Here is a 12,644-nt window from a genome sequence, read left to right as displayed (position 1 = left end):
TAGGAAAGCCACGTGATGGTCACATTATCAACTCAGGGATTCAGGCACAGTGGACCGGGCCCTTTCCTCTACCGTCATCAAACTACCAACACCTCTGTCTCAACTTCCACTAAAGCTTACTACGCAGACTCTTAGCTTCTCTTCTGTCCTCTTAATCCATTTGCCCTTTGCTTTTTTTTTTTTTTGTAGTGATTTAAAAAAAATTATTATTTTTTTTGGCTGCGTTGGGTCTTCATTGCTGCGTGGGGCGAGAGGGGGCTACTCTTCCTTTCAGTGCATGGGCTTCTCATTGCGGTGGCTTCTCTTATTGCGGAGCACGGGCTCTAGGCATGCGGGCTTCAGTAGTTGTGTCACGTGGGCTCAGTCGTTGTGGCTCATGGGCTCTAGAGCGCAGGCTCAGTCGTTGTGGTGCATAGGCTTAGTTGCTCTGCGGCATGTAGGATCTTCCTGGACCAGGGCTTGAACCCGTGTCCCCTGCACTGGCAGGCGGATTCTTAGCTACTGCGCCACCAGGGAACTCCCACCCTTTGCTTTTTTGATAAAAGGCAAATCTGATCACATCACTGATCTACCTAAAACCCTTAAATGATTTCCCACTTTTCTTAGGATAAAGGCCTAAATCTTTAATTTGGGGGTTACCATATTCCTCCTTCATTTTCCAAAGCATCACTAGTGTGAAGCTGTTGTTCATAACAGGCTCTGGTCAGCCTGGCCCCTGCCCGCCAGCGTCATCTCAGGCCCACTCGCCCCTCGTTTGCTGCTACAATTTCTGGCTTGCTTTTAGTTCGCCTTAGGTGCCTGGGATTACCTGCCGTGAGGCTTGCACACGTAGTTGTTAGGGATGCTCTCTCCCACTTTCTTAACTCTTACCTGTGTCTCTCATCTCAGGTCAGAAGTCACTTGCTCTAAGAAGTCTTCTCGGGCTCCCAGAATGGGACAGGTCTCTTCATTCTTCTCTTTCCTAGCATTGTTTTCTCCTTTGAAGCACTTACCCCAATTCTCATTTTAAATTGTGGGTAGTTACTTGCCAGGTGTCATTTTCCTGTGTGAGAATGATGTCAACTCAGTAAAGGCAGGGACTGTCCTTCTCCTTCACTGCTTTATCCATCACATCTCTGCAACTCCAGGCACATGGCTGATAATCATTGTTTCTTTGTTGATCCAATGATGGATCAACAAATGATGGATGGAGCCAGGACCTGCGTCAGGTTCTAGGTCACAAAACAGCACCAAGAGCACAATTAACCAAGAACTGCTGGCCAGGGTTGAGCAGAGGAGGAACAGAGCAAGTCTGCCTGGTAACGGGACCGCCAAGCCACGGCCCTGCACTATTTTGCACTTACACAGGCTTCACGTTCTTCTTGACGAGAGCCAGATGGTCCTAGAATCTGGGATGGAGAAGAGTTTGTAAGTGGAGGTCCAGGGGCTACCACTGCTAAGAATGGAGACGGTGGAATGAGATCCACACAGGCAGAACATGGTGCTTCCAGTAGAATTTGTCTCTCATCCCTATTTCAGTACATACTCAGCCTCATAACTTCATGAGAAGGCTGGCTAGACCAGTGATTTCCAGTAGAACTTGATGCAGGGATGGAAATGTTCTATATCTGCGCTCTCCAATATGGCAGGCACTGGCCACATAAGCTATTGAACCCTTGAAATTGACTTGTAAGACTGAGAAATTATATTCTAAATTTAAATTTAAATAGCCATCTCTGGCTGGTGGCTACCATATGAGACAGTGCAGGCCTGGAAACTCTAAGTTAGGGAACTCTAAGTTTCAAAAGCAGTATGGTTTAAATTCTAGAAATATCCATTTACAACCAATGTTGGCCTCCAGTTAACCATATATTAACATGTCTGGAGTCCAGTGCCTATTTTCACTTGGATGAGGATCTCCCTGTACCTCCAAGCAAAGAGATTTGAAACGTCCTGTGTCTCGTTTCCAGCCATAGGAATTGTTCTTTAACGAAGGCATTTCTTTCTCTGTGTGAACCGTACAAAATGTAAAATGTTATACAAAGGTAGAACTTTATCTTTGTAAGTATCAGTGTAATATGACCTTAAATGCTTTCTCACACCCACTTTTCCCATCTCGGATTTGTTTTTCTGTTTTTGTTCCCTCCTCTTTTCTCTGCTTCTCCTTCCTCTGTTCTTATTTTCTTTCTCAAATGACTGACACGACACTGTGTCTTTTAGCAAGTTCCTTTTATTTCACATATTGATTTCTTTACTTTTGTGCCTATTTACAAAAGCCGTTTTATCAGTTCAGATCATTAACAAAAACCAGCCAAAGAACAGTTCAGTTCATGGGAAAAAAAAAAATCTGAAATGATGATAGCTCTTGACAGGCCAATTAATACATTTTTGGAGATTTATCAGATATAATAATTTCAGTATTTAATATGTAAAAAAAGTAAGGTGAAGCATTGTACTGTATATTTGCTTTTCACAGCTATCACCTAGATAACATTATAGTTGCTCTTAATCCTTTGAAAGTCCTCATGGGACTGGAGCTCTTGAATTCTTATTCTGCTTTCCACAAAAGAAAAGCTTTCCAGTAAGCTAATACCAGGATGAGAAAGTGGTGTGTAGAAGGAAAAATTCTGAAACATAACAGTAAAGTAACATTTGAAAAGAGATGGTCCATCTTTAGCCCTTTTCCCTAGTCTGCATAGAACAAATGTGTCTAGGGGCTTTCGTGCTAAATGTCTCCAGTTCATAAAATCACAATTATTAATCAGACTGTCATTAAATATTAATTTACTTTTGAGATAAATGTCATTTTAAATTTGGAATCCTAGTCTTTTCTCATTCTAAGGAGAGCATTTTCATTAGGCTTTATAGAAAGAGTGCACATAGAAAGCTTAGAAGCTCCTAAAAGGCTACTTCTTTAACTTGACTTTTGGTTTCATTCAGGCCCAGCAAAATACTTGGTTTCCAGCATAATAAACATAGTTTGTAATCATACATATATATGAAGCTAAAGTAGAACATTAGAGTAAGGGTTTGGGGCATTTTATGGCATTTGGAACAGATGTAATAGATGCTCAGTAAATATTGTTGAATGAATGAATGAAGTAAATAATGAATTAATTAAATAATTCATCAAATTCATGAATTTATTTAAGACCTCAAAGAGCCTTCAATATTCCAAATGGTGGCTAAGGCTATAGCTCCCATACCATAAATGAAGATTGTATTCCACAAAGCCCCATGAATTCAGACATCTTCATCATTACCGCTCTCTCCCTTTACATCAGTATGTTTAAATCAGGTAGGGAGTTTTAATTAGGTGTCAAATAAATATTTAAGTACACAGTACTACCTGAGCCTACACAACACATGCTAAAAGCACAAATCCAAAATTTTCTGTAATATTCGTTGCAGTAATCGTATGGGTTCCTTGAGAGCGAGGGTGCCTTTACCCAGTTTTGTACCCCCTGCACTCAATATATACTAATAGCCAAGTAACACATTGTTTTGGAAGGAAGGAAGGTAATGAGAAAGGAATCATGGATCTAAGTCAGTATGTGTTATTTACAGCTTACGATCTCTTTCCATTCCGACCATTATTGGCATAGTAGAAATTATAGATTTATGTTGTAGTCAGGAATCATTAATAATTAGGTTCAACTCATCAGTATTTATAGGTTTAACTGGGTGTGAAATAGCTAGATGGCTCCTGCTTCACATTTTTTCTCTTCCATCATTCTAATTTTATATTTATTTCTGAAGCCCTGAGGTAGCAAGGTCTAGTGGAAAGAATATGGATTCAGGAACAAGAGACTTGGCTTCTCATCCTGATGCGGATGGGCCCTGGGAAGATAATTAAAACCTACCAGTGTTGCCCTTCCAAAGACTGAATTTTATATGTTTAACATTTAAAAAATATTTTTAAAGCATCTATCTTGACTGTAGATCTCAAATACTACGACTAATAGCATTACTTTTGAAAGCCACACACTAAAATTTATGTTTAGTTTTGAAAATTTAGAACTGCAGAAACAGTTGCCATCTCTATCCAAAAGAAAATTATTCCATTTAATATATTTTATACATGCCACCTGTCTAGGCCAAGGGATAGACATAGTGTTACAGGAATTATTTGAAAAGTTATTTCATTCTTTCCTTCGCTGTCATGCTAAAAAGATTGCTCAATATTGGTCTCATATTTCTATTTATTTATCGTTCTAAGGCATCCAGAATCATGCCATTCAAGGAAAATCCCCAGGGTCTTAGAAGGTTAAGAACATGGGCTTTGAGTTAAGGTATTGCTGGACTGGTATCCTGGAATGAGCACGTACTGGTTATGTCATCTTGAGCAAGGCACTTACCTTTCTGAACCTCAATTTCTTTATCTGTAAATCAAAGATGATAATACCCACCCCAAGGTGATTGACAATTAATGAGAATTCTCATTATGAGAATTAAGCGGAATAAGTACGGTGGCTGCATATAATAATCACTCAATATGTGGAAAGTGATAAAAATGATAATTATTAACCAAAGTCACAAAGCAAATGAGATCATAACTTTGGCTGTCCTTCAGCTACAAGTCCAAGAATATCCCTACCTTCTAGGAAATACAATTTCTACTTATGGACATTTTGATCTTAAGCTGAAACAAAATCCAAATGGCAAATCTGAAACCCATAGCTATTGCTGTTTTACACTGACTTTCTCTTTTATTATAATCCTGACTACATGAGGCTTGCAGAGGTACAAAAGAATGTTCTGAATATCACCATCACTAAAACCAATATAATTCGTTTTTTTTCTTTAAGAAAAAAAGAATAGAATAACATTAAAGAAGAACTGAAAAAGGGGGGAAAATCCATAATTTCACCATCGTTAACCACACTGCTGCTTTCAGTGAAAACAATGGCTTGCCCTTATTTCTGAATATATTCACCCTTGGCTCAGGTCACTTTCCGTATTATACTGTTGCAACCATAATTTTTATGATTTTTCCACACTGTTTTTCACATTATTTATTTCAAGACTGTATCATCTGGTACAAGTCACATGAACTCAGGGCTTCAGTCAGTCCATCTGTAGTCCCTAATTTTCACATTTTTATTTTAGAAATCGTTGGCGGAATATGATGCGCTGATTTTTTTGTCATCAAATGCTTTGATATTTTCTTATCAATTTGTGCTAAATTATATTATTAGCAGTAAATTTAACATCGTAAGATTCATAGATGCTAGTAGGTCATCTCGTCCATCTGCCTTAACATTCTTACCATTAATTATTTATTATCCTTGTAGCTCCCTAGCATTTCCTACAACAGAGACACATGGTAGATTGGGAAAGTGGGCAGGGGCATGGGGAGGAATATTTATAAAGTGCCACACACAGATGGACGCTTAATAAATGCTGTTTAGTGATCCTCACTGATGACAAGGGCAGATGGAAAACATTATTCATAAGGGATATGGAGATGGATGTTTATAGTTCAGTGAACCTCTTCCCTTTTCTACTTAATGTACAGGGGGAAAAAAAATCAAGCAAATTACTTGTGACACGTTCTCGTTTTTTAAATCAGATCCATTAATGAAGGATACCATTGATTTGTTAGAAATTGGGTTTTTTTTTCATGCTGGAATCTAGAACACATCATTTTGAATATGCACAGTCAGGAAAAGAGGGAAGGGTACCGATGGATGTGGCTACACTGAGGGTCATAAGGTGAGTTTGCGCAGTCGTCTGCTCTGAGTCTAAAGATAAGGTCACCTATACATTGTGGTTTGAATACATCGGGAAAGTTTCTGCCTTTCACCTTAAGTTATTTTCCCAATCCAAATACTGCTCTGCTTGTATCTCCATTACTGTAGGCTCATTCCTTTGATTAACCTTTGCCCCCTTCTTACAGGCTTCACATGACAATATTTTATATCACTTAGAAAGAGAAAAGCTCATCATTGAAGGGTATAAGCTCATCTTTTGAAAAAAGTTTAGACTCTAACTTTGATACTTTCTTTTCTTTTCTTTGTCCTTTTATTAGTAGCAGTTCTATCATAATGGCTTTTCTGGCTCGAATACTTTACCTAGGAGTGAGTATACGCTGAGGAATTGAAAATTCGCTTCTGTCAACTTTTAAACTTAAGAAATTGACCAGAGTGAACTTTTTTCTTGTTCTTTATCTATCCGGTGGAATATGTAGATGAGCTGAGGTCACACAGAAATCTCATAGAACCAGGAAATTTCAGAGATAGAAGGTGCCTTGGAGACAGTCTTGTCCATTTCTCAGTAGAGCAGGCGGTCACCTGGTGTCTGCCTGAATATTACCAGGCCCAGGAGTGCCTGGAGGAAGCAAATTCCACTCTGGGGCAGCAGCGATTATTAGAGAGTCTTAACTTGTTTATCACTTGTTCCTTACGTAGCTCCAGAAAATCTAGCTCTTATTTTGAGCCCAGGCCTTATTAAAGTAAGCAAATAAGGGCCGGCAGAACGTCTAAACAAATTGGAAATCACCATAATTAACTGACGTTGGATGATGTTAGCCAGAACATGTGGCCAAGAAAAAGGATAGTAGTGCTTTGAAATTCATTAGTCACTCATTCAAAGACTATCAAAGTCACTCAAAAAGACTATTCTTTCGGGTAGTCCACAAACATTTGGTAAGCACTTGCATCCCAGAGATACAGACGTGGATGAGAGATGTTCATCACTTCTAAGAGCTCACAGCCAAGAAGGTATTTTCACTTAAAGCTCACATGGTACCACCTTCTTCTCTCTCGCAGCTTTTATCAGCTTTGTAGTTAGCTGCTTGTGTATGTTTGTCTGTAGCATGTTTACCTACCTCCACTAGAATATAAGTTCCATGGTGTCACCTCAAGCAGAGTAAAGGCTCATAAATATTTGCTAAATGAATGAATAAGAAAGAATTCTAAGTGAATAGTTGCGATACAATGAGAAAAGCATTAAAATAGAGCAAACTTTTAACCCAGCATGGCAGAAGAGATGAATTCTCCCTGAACAAGATATTTGTTCTTGACCTTGAATAACGAGTAAGAGTTTATCAGATGGAGAATTTGGAAAAGAGCTTTTCATACATGAAAGTCATGTTGGGTTTGGGGAGTGGCAGGTACTATGAGGTCGCTGGAAGGAGAGGAAAATGATGTTAAATAAATGTTAAATAAAATGATTATTGACTTTTTCATTCACATGATATTTATTATGTGTCTGCTGTATGCCAGGCACCTGGGATACAATGATAAATCAAATCCGACTTGATCCTGCCCACAAGGAACTTGGTTTAGTGGAGAGGATAGATATTAATCAAATAATCAAAATACTCATCCCAGCAAACTTAAAACTCCTGTTGTGACCAGTGGTCCAGGTAAAGGTATCTGATTATATATAAGTTCTTAAAATAGGAGGATGACTGTATATTCAAGGAAGTCAGGTGGTATTGACTAAGATGTGATCCTTGAGTTAATATCTGAAGGGGACGGGGGGAGAAAATAGAAGATGTGCAAATTCCCTGTCGCAGAAGGCGAATGGCACGTGTAAAGAAATGAAAGCAAAAGTTAGAGACACAGGGAGAGGGAGGAAGGTACTGAACCGCAGAGATAAGTAGAGGACAGACCTTGCAGTCTTTGTATTGTTCTGTGTCTATCCTGAGACTAGAAGCGTAGAAGCGTGTTCTACTAGAGATGGCCCGGATCTACCACTGTTTGGGCTGCAGCGTGCAGAACCGACTGCAGGGGTCCAGAGCCGAAGGAGGTAGTTATCCTAAACACCGGCCCTAGGGAGGCAAAGCCAAGGGAAGAACGATTCTGTGAAGCGCATCTGTCTTCAGAAGAGAACAGTCTAGTTGCCTGACTGCAGTCATTACCCTCTAAAGAAACAAGCTATGTATAGGAGATAACATGCCTCAACTTAGTGTCGTTTGAGTCCAGTGTTTTGACATGGGTGTAGACAAAGAAACAAAAGCTTTTTAAAACTTCCACTAGAAGGTGAAAAGCAAAGAATAATGAGCTGGGGTGTAATGGAAAGAGACTTACGTAGGCATCTGCAGATCTGGGTTCTGGTCCAAGTTCAGCAACTACCAGAGAGAGGTCAGCCAAGTCACGTGGCCTTGTTGGATCTCAGTTTTGAAAGCTGTAAATAGGGAAACTGGACCAGATCATATCCAAGCTCTCTTCTGCCACATACTGTGATTCCTGTCTCCAAACATGGGGGTATCTAAAGCACGGTATACGTTTAAGTCATAGAAACTAACCTCAAATCTGACTCAGTATTGGAGCTTTTAATAAAAGCTCCGTTGCCTACAGTGTGTTTGGTTGTGGAGAAGTAAGGGACCGGAATGTAGTTGAAAAGTGTATTTTTACTATGAAACAGAGGCCCATTGAGAAACATCCCTTGGCAAGAATCTTACTGCTAAACATTCCAGACCAACCATTGCATGATCTAAAATTTAATTTTATTGGAAGAAACCTTAAAAAAAAAGTTCAAATCCTATCCAAGCTTCGTGAACATTTTTTTTTACTTGGTTTCATAGAGGCTAAATCTAACTTATGCCACACACCGAGATGGAATATGAAATTGAAGTCAGTCACCCAAATAGAAGGTTGTATCATTCACAGAGAACCCCAGGTAGCGACTGAAGTTTGTGATTTCTTTTATCAGGATATTACAGGGTGGCCCAGCCTCATTTCCCATTCCTTTCAGTGGCGCCAATAGTTTCTCTGTTTGTTGCCTTTTTTATTTTTCTCATCGCCTTTCATCTTTATTTATCCCCTGCACTCCGCTGTGACTCTGGGAAGACTTCTGCAAAAGGAGACATTTAAAAGAACATGTCTTGGGCCCCAACATAAAGGGCACTTTTACTGTCATAATAGAAAATCTTCCACCAGCTGAATGGCTGAATGCTCATATGAAGTCTGAGCCTTTTTTGGTGGGTTTTGAAACAGACTGAAAATTTCAAGCCACAACTATACCTTGTAGTTTATAAAAGGTCTAAGATGCAATATAACATTAGTATTATATTTTTCAGCATAGAGAAGGATTTTTCATGAGCTATGTCTTATAAAAGGCCATTTTTCTAAAGGCAAACCTAGTGTTTTACTCTCTAATTATAGCAAATGTATATATAGGAGATAATTCTTTAAACAGTTCTGTCTTCTGGTGAAGAAAATTCATATTATGTGTCTAAATAAAATAGTTTATAAATTTGGTTAGTTGGAGACATTGATGATATGGAAAGATGCTCATATTACATATGCTACTTATTACTTGTCTTTTCTCCTTCATACTGCAACACAGTGCTTCCTTTGACCACTGAAAGCAAAGCTTTTAGGATTTTGTTTGAGTGTATCTAAAAAAAGCATCGGGTATACCAAGGATAAAAGTCCTGGATTTTTTTTAAACTAAGGAGTAAATAGTTATGCTAAAATTGAGGAACCTATTGATATTAGCAGCCTTTCATTGAAGAAAAGAAATGCTACTTCCACTTTTCTGAGGACAAGGATAGTGTTTCGGTTATTACTAGAACTTGACATATTAAAAAACAATCAACAGTATAAATTCATTAGTATTTCTGGCCAAGTTCTAAAGTACTTCAGTAGGTTTGTTGCATTTCTTAGGATAGCTGAAGATTTCCAGGACCTTACTTTAAAATTAAATCTGATTTGTTTTTCACTAGTTATAAATTTATTCTTTTTCTTTAGTAAATTCTGGAGGTGCTTTTTAAAATTGAGTGAGTAGTGATTTTTTTTAAGCACTGATTACATTTCAGCTAACCGTTCTGGCGCCTTTCTCTGCAGATAGCTACTGCAAATAATCTTTGCGACTCTCTGAAACAGACGTAGCTGTTCCAAAAACATGCATTTACTACTTAATACCATACATAAAAATATAAGAAAATGCCTTAGAGCTATACATAGAGTGATTTACACTTAAAGGTCTAGGAGCTGCTTGTTTGCAAGTGTGTGCTCAGCTCGTACCAGCAACACAGAAAGGAAATGGTAAACATCACTTAGGTCTTTAGAAAGATTTGCTTTTCATCTTCACAGAATCACACATGGGACTTATCCTGCCTTGCTACACTAAGGAAGTATCAAGTATATGACATAATGGTAGTATTTTTGAGACTACAGTAAAAAAAAAAAAATCCCTCCCCCCCACAACTCCCCTGCCTCAGACCTGGAGTCTCAAGCAGTAATAATGATGCCATGATCAGAAAGTTGTGTTTTGTCAGGTTGAGCCCTGAACGGGTGGCAGCATAATTCCATGCTGCTGGTGGAGCCTGGTGCAGCTGTGCAAAATGAGAATGTTGTTTCAAGAGTCGCTTTTTTTCTCTAACAGACTGATGAAGGGATGTTTAGTACATTTGCAACTGGTCGACTGACTGTTGCAAGCTTGACTTCGAATTGATTGAACAAGGGGAAATAAACCAGCAAACAGCCCAAAGAAGAAATTCACTGAGATTCTGACCTTGACATAAAAATGTGTGTTCAGCTTATATCTCTTTGTGTATATAAATTCTACACAGTTGTATAACATCTCCACAGTTTAAACATGGAATTATTACATTTTATATTAAACTTATACACTAAATTGAATTACATGATTGATTCTCATGGGATAAAATTATTATGGTAGACAGCATTTCACTTATAAAACTAAACGTGAGAAAACAGCATCATATCCACTTTAATTAGTAAAATTAGAAACAAAAATTTTGCAAGCTCTCAAGAGTGGCAAGACACAGTGAACGGACAGATTCATTGCTAGAAATAAAATTAACATGGCAGAAAAGAACAGATTAAAAATGGAAAGTTAAAAACACTAAATAAAATGAATGAAACTTTTATGATGTTCTGAATGCAGTCTGTTTCAAGCCCTCATAAATATTAAAGGGCTCTTGAAATGAAATATGAAAACCACCTTTTCTTAAGAAACTAGACATGAAAAAATGTCTTCATGGATCTGAGGCACTGTGTTATGTTTATTTCTATCTAAAGTTAGGATGGTGATTGGAGAGGAAGGGTGGCAATGGCCACGGAATCATAGCGAGAGGGAAAAAATTAACCAAGTGTCATAGGAAATGAAAGAATTGTAGGCATGGAAATGCCATGGTTTGATGCATGAAGAAACTGAAAGTCCAACCAGAAAAATGAGGGGGATGCAGGAGGGCAGCCCAACTAGACCCAGGGGTCGTGAGCCTGAGAGCAGAACCCCCTTTTTTTTTTTTTTTTTTGCGGTACGTGGGCCTCTCGCTGTTGTGGCCTCTCCCGTTGCGGAGCGCAGGCTCAGCGGCCATGGCTCACGGGCCCAGCCGCTCCGCGGCATGTGGGATCTTCCCGGACCGGGGCACGAACCCGCATCTCCTGCATTGGCAGGCGGACTCTCAACCATTGCGCCACCAGGGAAGCCCAGCAGAACCCCTTTTGCAATCTCATACAACCTCCCATGAAAAGCAACTTGGTTTAGATGTTTTTTGCTTCTTCTGGAGAGAAACATGGTATTTTCAGCTCAGGAGGTTTTCTTATTAAGGATGTAGAAAACTTCACAAAGTATGTACAAGTTTGAAAAGATAGAGTGGTTTTGTGGTTGGTTAAGAGGCCATGAGGATAGAAAGATCTAGGGAATGGGATAGGAAGAGAGGGAGAGGAACCGAAGAGAGATAAGTTGGGGGTGGAGAAATAGAGATGGGAAAATGAGAGAGAAAAAATACAGAGGAAGAGAGAGCAGGAAGAAGGGTGGGCGGATGGGTGGGCAGGTAGACAGAAAGGCTCAGCACGTTTCTAAGGCACTGCTGAGCAGGGCTTGACCTGAATTACAGGCTTACAATTGTGACCACTTGTGTACTATGACTATTCTGAAAGGCTGATTAACTCTGAACACTAGTTACAGCTCTTCAACTGCTTGAGAACTTACACCTTTGAGTCTCTACTCTTCACCAGGTCACAAGCAGAATATTCTGCCCAGGGAGAATAAAAAATTTTTAATCACAGTAACAATAATCAGAGCAGATCATCTTTAAGTCTTTAAGAAAATAAAATCAACAGGTTACGTTCACTCATGCTAAATTTCTCTAACCCTGCTTTGAAGAGAGGGTGTTGAATTTCAGGCTGTCTTTTATTGTGAGGTTTGTAATCAACACTGAATTTCTTATAATAGAAAGTTCTTGATTAGTGAAGAAGATACGTTGAAATTTAAGTCTTATGACCTCTCTTCACTTGACACACATTCTACAAAAAGGGGAATTCACTGCAGGTCATGAGTGTGAAATTATTTGAAATAAATGGTGACCTACTGGTAACTATGACAGAGCATTTATGCTTTTAGTAATGGCTTTTACAAGAAAGGAAGTCACAGTAAGCCCTTGACCGTAAACATGAGATGTTTGTACTGCATTGGAGTTTGCTCTCAGTCTTTCTGGAAAGCCTCTTATATGATACCATAATCAGCTCAAAGACCATCTTGCTTCTTCACATTAGTAAGTCATGATATTCTACAAAGAGTGAATTCATTGTATGTTTATGTGTAGCCAAATTAAAAATGGATTAACTTCCTGCTTATTATTCATATGGGCTGTTCACATAATCTATATGGATGGCTGAGATATCATTGCACCTGAAACCAAGTAATTTGCTGGAGAACAGACACTCAGATTCACCACTCGAATT

General features: G+C 38.9%; 1 protein-coding gene across 1 annotated transcript in view; it reads left to right on the top strand.

Annotated features, from left to right (window-relative positions):
• Positions 1-12,644, top strand: part of KCNB2 (potassium voltage-gated channel subfamily B member 2) — a gene marked incomplete at its 3' end in the record, with an annotated part of 394,619 nt that overhangs the window by 11,927 nt on the left and 370,048 nt on the right. The gene's annotated exons all lie outside the window — the stretch shown is intronic.

Source organism: Grampus griseus (genome assembly GCF_964374135.1).
Source record: "Grampus griseus genome assembly, chromosome: 17".
Taxonomy (NCBI): domain Eukaryota; kingdom Metazoa; phylum Chordata; class Mammalia; order Artiodactyla; family Delphinidae; genus Grampus; species Grampus griseus.
Note: the sequence above shows the minus strand (reverse complement) of the source record. Positions and strands in the feature narration are given on the sequence as shown.